At 47.6% G+C, this 9,136-nt stretch overlaps 1 long non-coding RNA gene across 2 annotated transcripts; it reads left to right on the forward strand.

The window, feature by feature from the left end:
* Positions 1-4,697: 4,697 nt before the first annotated feature.
* On the forward strand, positions 4,698-8,914 carry LOC142427871 (uncharacterized). 2 transcript variants are annotated; one of them, XR_012780106.1, is made up of 5 exons: positions 4,698-5,027; positions 5,533-5,591; positions 7,386-7,477; positions 8,196-8,338; positions 8,772-8,914. It is a non-coding gene; the product is annotated as an uncharacterized LOC142427871 (long non-coding RNA). The 2 variants fall into 2 exon arrangements; XR_012780105.1 differs by having other exon boundaries at positions 8,196-8,914.
* The last annotated feature ends 222 nt before the right edge of the window (positions 8,915-9,136 follow it).

Below are 9,136 nucleotides of genomic sequence, written 5' to 3' on the forward strand. Positions count from 1 at the left end.
CCCCTGAGGTCCTCTGCAGAAAGCCTGGTGATCTGCTTTGGATAGAGCACAGCCCTCTGAAGAGCCCTCTGGAAGAGGAGCCACTCTGCTGAGGGGCCAGTGCAGGGAGCCCAAGTTCATCAGTCTCCAAGCCAGCCACAGATCCAAACCAGGCTGGGATATGTGTGTCCTGAAATTCAAAGGATCCACACTGAGAATCAGGAGGGCAGAAGGACACATTTGGAAAATAAGAGCTTGAAAAGCCTCCCTTGGTCACTCTCCCAGGAAAAGTGAAGACTGCTTATTCTTGAAGTAGCCCACGCTTGCCCTTCCCTGCAGTGGCTTTGTTGGCATCTGGCCTGGCGTCAGGGCTCAGGGCAACATGACTGGACCTGGAGATGCCCCCCACCCAGGACATGGACCACCATAAAAGTAGGAAGTTCAATTCCACCAGGCACTCTGAAAAAGAGCAAGGAGGCTATCTGCCCCCATAAAGATAGACAGTACTGGACACCCCGCCTGGGGTTGCTATGAGTTAGAACAGCCTCATTGGCAGTGTGTGTTTTAGGTATTGGGTTACTATGAGTCGAAATCAAGTCCACAGTGGTTTGCTTGATTGGGGATCCTCATTTCCTGGCCGAGAGATTAAAGCAAAGGGCAGCCCCATCTTGCCTTGAGCTGGGCTGAGGACAGACATGAGCCAGCCCCAACCAGGCCGCCCTCTCCTCTTCTGTCCCCTCCCGACCACGGGGAAGAACCCGGAGACCGCATCCCTTCAATGATAGGTCCTTAGCCGTCATATCCAAAATGAAAAAGAAAGTAAATATAAATCCCTTCTTTATGTAATTTGAGAAGCTTTTTATTCTCCCAGCCTTCCAGAAATTATAGACATAATTTGCAGTTTTGTGGCAGGCATGTGATTTGATACTGTTTTTGAAACTCAACCTAGCTTCAGACAGTGGGGGTTGGGTGGGGTGGGGGTGGGTGGAGGTATCTTTTACGGCACGTATAGACATAGTTGTGTCAGGATTCTTTGGTAAAGGAAAATGAAAGTTGCCAACAGTCAGTCAATAGCACATTATTTGTTTATTTTGCTTAGTTTCTTGGCATACTGTCTGAGTGACGAGTACAGTAGCGAGATGAAAGGTTTGAGAAAAATTATGAAGTGACAGGAGGTGCTGGTGGGTAAAGATAGCCTGCCAGTGAACTCACCTGTGGCAGCCATCAGTCCCATCCTTTCAGCTCACACGGCCATCACATAAGATCACCAGCCAGTCCGTTCATTGTAGCGACAGCTGGGAAAGCCAGAGGGATGGTGTCCGGCTCAGTGCATAGGCCCAGCCATCATTTTCATGAAGCGGGCAATTGATGTAACCACAGGACACGGGCTCTTTAATTACTTACATTCCCTGTTTTTATTTTTGGGCTCAAATCAAACTGTCAAGAAGAGAACGTACTCCTTCCCCCTTTACGTATTTTCTTAAGCAAAGAAAAATTCCATCCACAGATGTACATACTTAAATCTCTTTCTCTCACAGTTCAGAAAGATAAGGAGAGTGACCTGAGATGATGTTCCTCAGACTCACTACTTCTTTTTATTTTCTACATTTTTACTGGCACCTAATCCACATATCATATAATCCAATAGTTCAGTTGTTCAATCGTATCAAGAATGTGGTAGTTGCATACTCTGGTGTCACCTTGAGGATATTAGATGTGAAGGGGTGGAGTTTAGCCTGTCAATCAGGTCATGGCTTGATGACCTCATTTGGAAGCTCCACAGAGATGAATAGCTCACTGGAGGCCAGGCACAGTCTCTGCTTTGTCTTCCTGTTGACAAGCCACATGGAGTTGCGCTGATGGAGCCAGGGATCTGGAGCTGGAGGAGCCACATGGAGACCCACACCAGATGCTTCCACTGCCACTGGATCTATAAGACTTTACTCCCACTGGCCTGTGACCTTCCTGCATTAAGTGTCAGTGCATGTGTCTAAAGAGGAATTTATGGACTAATGTCAGACATATGGGCTAATATCAGACTTATGGACTGGATCTGGACTGGGATTTTTTTTTTTTTTACAATACAATTGACCTTTTATATAAAGCTCTTTCTTATACACATGAGTATCTCTGGATTTGTTTCTCTAGTCAACTCAGAGTTACACAATCATCACCACAAGCAATTTTAGACCCCCAACCCCCACCCCGATGCATGCATGGTTAAATCGCCCGATGCATGCATGGTTAAATCGCCCGATGCATGCATGGTTAAATCACCCCGATGCATGCATGGTTAAAATGCATGCATGGTTAAATCACCCCGATGCATGCATGGTTAAATCGCCTTTAAAGTGAGGTGTGCAATGCAATCAGTTCTAGTGCTTCCTCCCCACTCCCGCCTCATGTGTACCACAAAAACGGAATTTAAAATATACTGAAAAAAACCCAACTCGGTTTATACTAGAGTATATACGGTAACTGTTCTTGGACTGGGGCTAGGGTTATGTAGGAGCCCATGACCCATCTGCTTGTCCATGGGATATGAACAACTCAGGCTTACTTTGGCATCCGCAATATGACAAAATCAAAACCCCAAAGACGAACTGCACCAAATAACAGCAACCAACCAACCAGCAAACAAACAAACAGAAACAAAACAAAGCAACTCAAGGTAAAGGCGGGAAAACCAAAACCCATAGAAACAAAAACGTACAATATTGTCAATTATCCCTCTGGGGTATAAGGCGATTTGCACTGATACTACAACCAATTTCCCAACGACACAGCCCTGCAGACACTGTCAGTATGAGGGCTCTTTTGAGGTTCACTACGTCTTAATACATTCAAGGTCTCCCCAAGGGTCTCCTCTGCAGAGGCTGGCTAACAATTCCCCAGGTGCCCACCTTGTAATTGAAGCTATTATTCCCCCGAGGAAGATCAATGAGGAATCTCTTCAGACAAATTCTTTCCTGTTCAGACAAAGACAACATGGGGAGACCATGCTTCTTCTCCCAGTGACCTCACCTTCTTTGTGGCAGTTGCATAATTTGTGGTCAATTTGAGACTGAAGTGAAGGGGTGGAGTTTAGCTGGTTAATCAGGTCGCAGCTTGATGACCTCACTCGGAGGTGCTAAGGAGATACATAGCTCATTGGAAGTAGGACACACGCTCACTCCCTGCAAGCCATTGCCGACTATGAGCCTGATGGAGCTATGTTGATGGCAGCCAGATCTTTGGAGCCGGAGGAGCCCCGTGGAGACTCCTGCTAGCACTGAGATGTTTACAACGCCACTGGATCCACAAGACTTTCCACCCACTGGTCTATCATCTTCCTGCATTGGGCGCCATTGCATGTGTTGCATGAGTCTGAAGAGGACTTTAAAGATTGGTATCGGATATATGGGCTAATCTCGGATTTATGGACTTGATCTGGACTGGATGTTTTCTCAATACTCAATTGTTCTTGTATATAAAGCTCTCTCTTATATACAGATGCGTGTGTATATGATTTTGTTTCTCTAGTCCACCTGGACTAACACATCCCTCTACCACCACCACCCCCATCACTCCACCTCTAACTCTACCTCCTTGCATGGTGGTCCATGTCCTCAGTGGGGGGCATCTTCAGGTCCAGTCATGTTGCCCTGAGCCCTGACACCAGGCCAGATGTGAACAAAGCCACTGCCGGGAAGGGCAAGCCTAGGCTGCTTCACGAATAAGCAGTCTTCAATTGTCCTGGGAGAGTGACCAGGCGATGCTTTTCAAGCCCTTGTTTTCCAAATGTGTCCTGCTGCCCTCCTGATTTTCAGTGTGGATCCTCTGAGTTTCAGCACACACACCCCAGCCTGCTGTGGCTGGCTTGGAGACTGATGAACTTGGGCGCCCTGCCGGCTGTGTCCTGTCCAAAGCAGATCACCAGGCTTTCTGCAGAGGACCTCTGGGGGGCTTCCAATTGCCAACCTTTGAGTCAGTCGTCCAGCGTTTAACCATCTGAGGCACCCAGGGGCTCTTTTCACTCTAAAAATTGCCCATCCCCCCAAGCCCACCTTGCCAGTTCTGAATCCAGTCTCCCTTCCTGAGCTCCCAAATTTCCTTCATTCCCCAGGGCAGGAAAGCGGAACCCTGGGTGACCTATGGGTTAAAAACCAAACTTTTTCAGTTTCCAGGAGTGTGTCCTACTAAGATTCCCGTGACTCTTGGACAGGCCGCCACCCCGCTCCCTCTGCGCACAGGTGGAGGGTCCGGCCTCCTGGCAGCCCTTTACATTCATCCACGGAAGCCGGGTGGTGTAGTGGTGACACGTTGGGCTGAGATCCCCATGGTCATCAGTTCAAGACCACCAGCAGCTCCAGGATGACAGGCTTTTTTACTTCCGTAAGCAGAAGGGCTGGCCATCGGCCTAAGGTCTCAGCTGCTGGCGACACGGGGCAGGCATGAAAGATGCCCGTTTAGAACGCGGGGGCCTGGTGGCAATCAGCCTGCCTGCTATTACAGCACGCTTTATGGATGCTGTCAGGGCCCGAGCCATCCTCTGGCCACGTTTGCTCCCATGACGCGGTGTTAAATGCGGGACTCCACAATCCCGTCGGATTTTAAGAAAGCACAACCGCCTTTTGATTTATTTTCTCGCTGTTTCTAGAGGAGGCCGCTAGGGGTCGGTGCAGGGTCAAAAACGGCCGCCGCCGCCGCCCGCGCCGCCCGGGCTCCCGGCCTTTGCTTGCGGACGTTTGCGCTTCTCAAGGGAAATGGCCGTCCAGGGCGGTGCTCCCGGAGCCGGCTCGGCCGCGGCGACTGGACGGCGGGCTCCTTAGAATGAAACGGGGACGGGGTCGCTGTGAGTCAGCAGGAATGCGCAGGCAGGCAGGGTTTTCTTTTCCAAATGGTCCTTTGGAAGCTTCATCCCATCCAGAAGGTCCCCCCACCCCCTTTCGTTCAAGAAGGGTGTGCGTGTGTGTCCTTACAGGAACATGCGATCTTTCACGTGGGAAAAGTCCTGACTTCTTTCCCGTGTTCACGGAAGGGCTGGAAGCTCCGGGAAGCGACCTCAGGTGAGCGCGGAGGGGGCGCCCGGGTCCCCCTGCGCCGCCCGGGGAGCCTCGGAGTTCGGGTTCAGCCCGCGGGGCCGAGCGTGCGCGCGGACAGACCCGAGGATCCACGGGCAGCGGGGACACTGACTGTCGTCGGTGGGAGGTCGGGGGTGGGGGTGGGGGAACCTCGTCTCTAGAATGCGAGGGAGGGGCGGGACCTTGACTGCCCACCCCACCTGAGTGCTGCCCCAGGACTCTGCAGACAGTTGCAAATGAAGCCAAACTCCAAATTCCAGAACCGAGTTCCAAACCCAGCACCCCCCTGCTTCCACCCTTTCACGTGGACGCGCTCTCCCTGACGCACAAGGCTCCCGGGACCATTTCTCTTGGAGGCGCTCTCTGGTCGTTCTTTTGCACTGCACCCACACCCAAAAGGGGAAATACAGTTTCTTGCTTATTTATTTGTTCATTCATTCATTTATTTACTCATTAATTCATTTATTTTAAAAGTAGTTTTTCTCAGCAGCTCTGCATTTTAAAGACCCTGCTTTAAGCCAGAGCTCCCTGGGCCGGAGGACAGACCAGGTAAGCGAAGGATACTTGCAGGACATAAATGGGTTCCCCTGGGATTCTCAGTGTCTGGTATTTGACTGAGCACGTGGACCGTAGGGCGCCCTAAAGGAGAAGTTCATTCCCTGGGGCTCGCCCTCCCGAGCAGAGGAGACGGAACTTGGCCGCCAGGCACTCCCAGGGTGCCTTGTCCCTAGCATGAATTTACCCTCGAGTCCGGCCGGAATGCGGCTATTTTGCTAGTTCAGTGAAGCTGCCCCTCCCCTGGCAGGCACGTTTTAGTTTCGGGAGCCCCAGTAGCGAGGCCTGTCGCGGTAGCCCATCCTGCCGCCAGAGGGCAGATGCACATTATCTATTGAAACGCAAGTTATGCTTTACAATAAAGACCATGTTAATAAAAAATGCAACATAAAAATTATGCTTCAGTGTCTTTCATTGCAGAGCTTTAATATTTACAGGCACCTCCAGGGTACCTCAGTACATATAATATAGATATCTATCCTTAGCAAACACACGTATTTATAAATATAGTGGTTTTATAGGCACGGGAAGGCTAGTTAGCAAGAGAAGTTGCTTTGTATTACCGTTTGCTTCATTTGCAACATCAAACATGCATAACAGAAAGAGTGAGCTTAAGAAATAAACGTAGAATAGTTAGCAGGATATGCTATTTTTATAAGAATTTTTGCTTTTATTTCCTTACTTTTACCTAGCAACAATTTTAAAACAACAATTCTGAATGTGTGTTTTTTTTGGAGCTTCAAGATTGAAAAATATCGTCTTCGAGATAAGCTATGTGCAATTTCTAAGTGGCAATATTTTGATTTTTAGTATCCTTTTTGCCAGCTTTTACTGAACAGGAAATTAAACCCGGCGAATAGAATGGCCTACTTGTGGTTTAGGGAGTTCTATAAAGCATGTGGAACTAGGGGCCTTATAATGACTTGAGGGGCATCTTAGAGATTTTTCTCTTTGGCTCGGAAGACCCCAGGTCTGTGAAGCTCTCTCAGTGCCTTTATTTGGGCCACATCTTTTATATACAGTTGGTCCAATGGCCTTATCTACAGTGCCCAGTAAACCTGTGTTTCCAACAAAGTAAAATGAAAATCTCATAGTTTCAAAGTTAGTTCTCTGAGCCCAAAAGTGTTCTGGGGCATTCCCTTAGCCTCAGTGCAAAGAAAAACGTTACACACCCAGCACCTCGGAATTGTCCCAGAGACAGCTCCAGAGAAAGGAGGGGCACGAGTCACGGAGGGTGGTGGTGGTGGTGGTATTGATTTTGTGGGAAGAGTGAGCATAGGATGGTTTTGGGGTGTGTGATGCTGCATGAGATCAACCTGACAGCTGTTGACCCTCTCTGGTAGGCCATGCCTTTTCCTTGTCATTAGGAGATAGAAGAACTGCTGACAACCTTATGCAGCTGATTCCTAGCTTCAAAGAGAGCCCCATGGTAATATGGGGATGAGAAAACACAAGGAAGAGAAACCATCGTCTCAGTGAGAACCCAGTTTTCTCTTGGTTCTTCTCCCCTAATGGATATCATTTGGAGATCTCAGAGTCTTTTAATCTGGATGTTCAAGTTCCTAAAAACCTACCCTGTACAGAATATGCTTTGAACTATCTACCTCAGCAGCTCAGCTTAGATTCTTGCTATTTAAAACGTGGGCCAGCAGCCCCCTCTGGGAATTTGTAAAAATGCAAAATCTTGAGCCCCCACCTCAGACATCGGGAATCAGAATCTGTCTTTTAACAAAATTTCCAGGTAATTCATGCACACTAAAATTTGATAATATTTTCTATCTTTTCCAGGATTTCGTGGGAGTAGAGTTGATTCCTTTCTAGTGGAGATATAAGAACTTTTGGTGGTGTAGTGGGCTATGCACTGAGCTGCTATCTGCAAGGTTGGTGGTTCAAACTCGCTATTCACCCCACGGGAGAAAGATGAAGTTGTCTGCTTCCACAGATATTTTTAAAGGCCTTGACAACCCAAGTGGCTGTGCTGTTCTCTGCTATATATTCTATCCAAATCAAGATGAATTGGAACTGACTCTATCGCTATGTTCTTCTTCCTCTTTTTTTTCTTTCCTAATATATTTTCTGAAATACTGGTCTACTTGGTGCAGGTAGATGGGATGGGTTACCCAGATGGGAACCACTGATTTTCTGGCTCTATTAGCTAGAATGCATATAAAAAGAAATTCAGCCAGCACCCTACCATTTCCTCAATATTTTTTTTTTACTGCAAGAATATAAGGTTCAGTTTGCCTTTTATTAGGCAAACTTGACCAAATTCCAATTTATGAGATCTAAAATGAGGGAGCGATTATTCACGTTGTAAAAAGAGCCTGTGCTTTGCAGAGAAATTTACTAAATTATTCCTTTAAATTGCCCTGGGATACATTTGAAATAGAATTTGACTTAAATGTTGATTCACAGCCCAATCCTCAAGCTGGCATATAATACATAAATTGAGATCTGATTGCACAGATAGTAGTTTGGGGCCCATTATTAATACATTTCTGAAAGAGCTCTTGACCACCCTTTTCATTTCGCTCTCCTATTTCATCCTAATTTCTCTAAGTCTCCAGTCTGGAATCACATCTTTTTATTCATCTACAGCCCCTAGAGCTCGATTGCTTCGCATCTCAGCCAAACCAAAGGCAGAGGAGACACCAAAGCTGATTCCAAGACAGAGGACCCTTTGCCCTGGTGAATAGGAATAGTGGTATCATGCTTGACTCGAGCCTGCAGCATCCTGGCTGGTGAGAAAACCCTGCCTAGGGATGTCAGATGTCTTCCTCTGGAACACTGAACAGAAATGGTCCCTGGGCCAAGCGCATTTTCTGTACATTGTGGACCACCTTGGAACAGCTGCTCTGGCTTACCCACTCTCCGGAGTTCTCGTCACCTTTGCATGTATCTCTGTTACGGTACTCTTACCTCTAATGTGCAATTCTTGGGTTTTTGGCTGTTTCCCTCAGGGAGGTTTTAGAAGGCAGGGATGATGTTTTTCTCATCTTTATGCCTCCGGGACCAAGCACATACCAGTATTTCACACAAGGCTTGTTGGAGGAAAGACTTTGGAATCGACTGCACAGTCACTGATACCTTTAGAGAGGAGCCAGAGCCCGACATCTGAGCAAAGTAGCTACAGGGAGCTGGTGAAATGAAATGCCCGTCTGTTCTCTCACACAGGCAGCAGGTCCAGGATCATCTAGGACATCAGCTAACGAAGCTTCATATTTGGCTTAGACATGGTGACTCTACTTGAACATGAACAGCTGCAAAGTTCTGTAAGCATTTTTTTTTAAAAAGAGAAAATAAAAACAAAAATGAAACACTACTGCTTGCTTCCTGGACTACCTGGTGACAAGTCAGGTGGTTGGTTGTCTCAACAGCCGACTCTGCTTGTGGTACTGAATCACTTCCCAGGTCATCTCCAGGAGGTGCTCAGCACTGACCTCTTGTGGGTTTGTCTGGGTAGGTAAGGTGTTTAGAACAAAAGGCTGTCTGTTCTTAACCCTCCTCAGAAAGAAGAATCAGAATCATGCCTTTGTCAT

The sequence above is a fragment of the Tenrec ecaudatus genome, chromosome 15 (assembly GCF_050624435.1).
Source record: "Tenrec ecaudatus isolate mTenEca1 chromosome 15, mTenEca1.hap1, whole genome shotgun sequence".
Classification (NCBI taxonomy): Eukaryota; Metazoa; Chordata; class Mammalia; order Afrosoricida; family Tenrecidae; genus Tenrec; species Tenrec ecaudatus.